This window comes from Galeopterus variegatus, unplaced genomic scaffold, assembly GCF_000696425.1.
Source record: "Galeopterus variegatus unplaced genomic scaffold, G_variegatus-3.0.2 Scaffold6883, whole genome shotgun sequence".
Classification (NCBI taxonomy): Eukaryota; Metazoa; Chordata; class Mammalia; order Dermoptera; family Cynocephalidae; genus Galeopterus; species Galeopterus variegatus.
In genome coordinates this window covers 192,322-197,621 of record NW_007732994.1, presented here as the reverse complement: position 1 = coordinate 197,621, position 5,300 = coordinate 192,322, and positions in this window count along the sequence as shown.

The window sequence follows — 5,300 nt, the reverse complement described above, 5'->3', positions numbered from 1 at the left end:
AAATAAATAAAATAAAATAAAATAAAACCAAAATGACAAGGTATTTTAAAGGCAGAGAGCATAAGAAATTATCTTGATAAAGCATGGAATAAGTTTCCTAAGCCAGTTATCTAAAAAGATAAAAATGAAAAAACAGACAAACTTCTATAAATTTTCTATTAAGAGCAGTTAAGTGTTTTCAGGAAATTTGGTTGTCCCAATGCAGGAAAGCAAACTCTAACCCTGCATCAGAATACTTTTGATACTAATGTTTAATTTTTAGAAAAACTTATGCATAATTTGTTTTTAATTTTAGTCAGTTTTAAAAATTTATTTCATAAATTTACCCATAAGAACCGTTATCATGATTTACTCAGACTTTCTGTTTTTGTCCTATACTTCCTACTTTCTACATAGCCAATCATTTTACTCTAGGAAAAAAGTGCACTGTACCAAATGCTTTCTCACACTAAAATCATTTTCTTTCCTTTTTAGCCTTCCCAACCACAACTCCATTTTCACATCCATAGTTTTCTTTATATCACCTCTTCTCCTACATACTTGCTTTTTCTCTGTCAATGTTAAGTTGGCCTCATTTGCCTAAAAATTATATGCAGAATGATCTTTCTGCTTTTGGCTTTGTTCATAACTTAAAAGCCTCTATCAAAGACAAATGTAATCCTGTTTGATTAGTAAACCCCAGGCAAAGATGTAAACTGATAATTTTTAAAATCATTTTTTATGCATTCAGGAAGCTTAGGATCTAGTAAATGGGGATCCATTTGTCAGAGCAGATTATAGAAAGCCCAGTTTGAGCTTCAGCAATTTCTACCAAATAGATATTTATAGTTTCCCAGCCAAAAACTTGTTGTATTAAGTAGTTTTCAAAGGTCTTTAGCAAAGGTTCAGGTTTTGAAGCAGCAATCTTGATTCTTCATGTATTATGGAAAATATTTCCTGTTTATTATTTACTTTTTATAGTTTACATGAAAGTTTTTTGGTTTTTTTTTTGTCATTTTTGTCGTTTTTGTGACCGGTAAGGGGATCGCAACCCTTGGCTTGGTGTCGTCCGCACCGCACTCAGCCAGTGAGCACACCGGCCATCCCCATATAGGATCCGAACCCGCGGCAGGAGCACCACTGCACTCCCAGCGCCGTACTCTCCCAAGTGAGCCATGGGGTCGGCCCTTACATGAAAGTTTTAAGAAGGAAACCAAATTTTAGTTTTTGTACCAATATACTGTCCATATTACAGTTAATTTTATTAAAAACTTTGAACAATCAAGATTATTAAACTTAGGAAATAAGCAATTTTGTGTTATTTTATATTAATATTTGTAGATAAAAACCATTTCTAATTTCTGAAGAGATATGTCCTTAATTTTAACAAATCCAAATACATATAGTTTTCTTTGTATAAAACTAATGTTTCTGTATTTTATCAATATAACATGACTTTAAGATTTTAAATTACTGAGAAGAAATTTTGGATCTATGATGATCTCATTTATAAGCATTTAATGCATTCACATTTATTTAACTTATTTATATCAAGCTACACCCTTATCAACCAATATTAACTAGGGCCTTTGAGATACTGGACATAGGTCCCCTTTCACTAGTCATCCTGGGTCCCAAGTATCCACGTGTCATTCAGGGCCATGTGGCATCCAGAGAGGTCATGAGGAGCTCAAAGCAGAGGGCAGCATTCACAAAGATAATGTCTAAAAGATATTGTTTCTCCCAACATGGCTGGGAGACAGAGCTGAGATAAGCAGGAGACAAATTGGGTTTTGTTCTGCAGCTGGTGGCCTGTGTGCTGTGGACACATTATGTACTTTGATGTCACCATGGTCCTCTATTCAGTCTCCCAAATTCAGAGACTTAAAACCAAAAACGAGTTAACAAGACAGATGCGGGGCTTTGGGAGAAGCCCAGCAGCCAGTTCCTTATAGCTTTTAGTCCTTAAACAGATTAAGTAAGTATCAAACATACCATAAAATCCATTGACCAAAAGACAAATCTAGGCAAAAGACTTAAATCAAGTTCTGAAAATGCATCTGTTTTATCACCAGTTTTGAAAAACTAAAGTCGTATGAACTTGAAAAGTATGCTTATATACTCAATGACCATGCATTATTTATAAGCCAATTTGGTACCATGCAGACAATACAAACACACATATAGACATGAACATGTAGAGATAGCATACAGCATACATACATAAATATGCAGACATAAACAGAAACAGTAAGGATTTTATAGGTTTTGTTTAAAATGTAATAAAGAGACAGATAAAACAGAAAATTCACTAGTTTAAAAGGATAGTTGATTTCAAATTGTATTTCTAAAAAATGTTAAAGCTTATATGTAAGGTCTCACCCTGTTCTAGAGAAAGTAAGGTAACAGATCTACATTAAAAAGCAGAAAGAATGTAAGTCTTGGGTGTATTGGGAAGACAAAGAGAAAGGTTTTTGTTTTGTTTTGTTTTTTAAAAAACAGATGCCAACATCAAATAAAATCATAGAACTTCACCATAGGATTTTGAGGAAATACATAAATAAGACTAGAAGAAAATTTAGAAGTCTGTTAGCCAACGAATAAATAAAGCCAAAGTCATTCAACTTTTGTGGTTTCAAGAGAAAGACAGCAGACCCAAAAGGAGGTCTTGTTGGTGCACCATGGCTGCATTTCTCATGAGGCATCAGAGTCTTTGGCAAAGAAGAGAAGCACATAGAGTTAAGAAAAAGAAAACATGCTCAAATAAAACCAGGATTGCAAAGAAACTGTCTCAGGACATAGAGCTAGTTGGTAGGTGAAAAAAAAAAAAAAAAGAAAAAGAAAGACTTGTTAATAGACTGAGTGGAGAAAACCATTCCTCCAGGGTACTGGGCAGGATCCTTTCTGGAATGGGTGTTTTATGACCTACAATAGACAATATAGGTCAGAGAATTTCTTTATGGCCTGCTCAAAGACAGAAAAGCAGGGGCAGGATTAGAGTGTGTCTATGACTTTCCTTGGTGAAGAAGGATTCTAGTTTCTATGGCTTGCCTCAGGGAGAATGGGGCCAAGAGACAGGAGGGCAGGAGAAGATCAGAGCAAAAATAATTTGTTTTTGAGGCTTTCATTTTGTGGTATAACTTTCCAGGCCCCAACACAATGTTGCAAAGAAATGCCAACTTCTTTCACTTTAGTTCATCCAATTTAAAGCCTTTCCAGTTACCCAAAGCACATCTTTAGGGGCTGAGGGTTTTAGGTTTGTGAGATCTGGTGATGGGAGGGGAAAGGAGGGGCAAAGGTGGGTTAGATGCAGGCAAGTCTGGGCAAGGAGAGGAGGATGTGGTGGAGGTGGGGAGGGGGGTGAGGAAATTGGACGTGGCTGGGAAATAGGCGTTTTCTGTAGGATCAAAGACAAAGGTGGAAGGAGGAGAGTAATTTTCGGGAGACGGAGATGATTTGGAGGGCTTGTTGAGAAGAAGAATTTGGTAAGAGTTGCAAGCAAGACTGAAGGAGGGTAGAGAACCAAGGTAAACAAAGGCTTGGGCATAGGGGATTTCTGACCACTTTTCATTTCATTTGAAGTTTTCCAAGTCTCGGAGAATTTGGAAATCAAGAGCACCGCCTTCTGGCCACTGGCTTTCATTATCCAATTTGTACTGTGGCCAGGCAGTGTTGCAGAAGAAAAAGTTGTTTGGGGCAGTTATCAGGTGAGAATAGTACGAGAGGCCTGATTACCCATGAGGTGAAATGTAAATTTGGGGGGTGAGAGAAATTCAGGTCCCTGAGATCCTTCAGTGAAGACCAGACATCCCTGGAAATCATTGAGGATATGAAAGTGAGAGGCAAACCAACAAGACTAAGTGTCCCTAAGTGTGGAGGTGACTAACCACCAGCGTGGGTAAGAGGAGAGCCACCACCCTGGCACCAGGGTTTTGAGGAAGTCCTGGACTGTCAGTGAATGGGGTCCTATAGTGAAAGGGAAACATGAATTCACTCACCTAAGCACAGATCAGTAGTCAGAGCTGGATGCAGAGATCAGCAATGGAATGTGGTGGTGAAAAGTGGCTGTTTCAAGTCTTGGGACAGGATAGATGAAGCAAAGCAGAAGAGAGAGATCTCCACCCTTTTAGGCACTGCCTACTGGGATGAACAATCCTGGGGCCTTTAGACTGTACCGAGGTGTAGCCTCGGCCGACAGCCTTCAGTTGCCATCAGTTATGCCACCTTTACATGGGAGATCTCGGGGTGCGGGGGAGAAAGGGAGAAGAGAGGGTTTGACGGCAGGTAGGGGTAGGGATGAAGGATCTGGGAGTAAGCCTGGGACAAGCATCCGCTGCCCACTGCTTCCCAGGTTGCAAGAGAAAATCCTTCACGAGAGTCCCAGACCCCATTCTGGGGGAGGGATGTGGGGGGGGAGAGTCTCCCTGGGTTTGTGGCGGCCAGGGTGGCTGGGAAACCACCCAGCCCCATGTTGGGCACTAAATATTAGGTTTGGTGAGATAGAGAAAAAGGAGAGAGAGACCTGAGCCAGGTGCTATTTCAGCCAAAAGCATTATTCCATTAATGTGGAGGGGAGACTGAACCAGATCAGTTCCCCCAAATCAAGGAAAACAGGAGGTTTATAGGACTTTTAGGGGGGTTTCTAACAGAGTAATGGGCGATTTTGAAATCAGTGGTATGCCATGTGGCACAGCCCTTGTGGTCAGATAACATCTGGTCGGTTAGGGCATAGGCCTCTGAGGAATTCCTTCCAGCCCAGCCCAATTGCCTTAAGCTGGCCATGAGGCCCAATACTTGCCACAGCAAAAACGGTCAAGCATAATAGCAAATTACAGCTGAAAGAACTGAAAGATACAGACTCTGAGAAAGAGCAGGTAAGAAATCCCAAAGTCAACAGTGGATACAAAAATAGGACACTAGAAGAATTTGAAACTTGGCAGCTACGGGTACAGTAAACATTCGGCACAGACCAACTCCTGGTCAGATTAACATAATATCTCACACCAAAGGCCAATTTACCTTAGTTTCTATTACTCAGTGCATCATGCCTGGCTTCCAACAAAAAATTAGAAAACGTGCTAAAAGGCAAGAAAAAAGTACAGTCTGAAAAGACAATGCTAGCATCAGTACCAGACTCAAAAGTGATACATACTTTGGAATTACCAGAGAATTTCAAATAACTATGATTAATATGTTAAAGTATCTAAAGGAAAAGTAGGCAATATGAAAGAGCAGAAGTAGGATGTAAATCTCATCACTAGAATGGCACAGCATAAGAAAGAATAAGTGATCTTGAAAATAGGTCAATAGAAGCTTCCCAG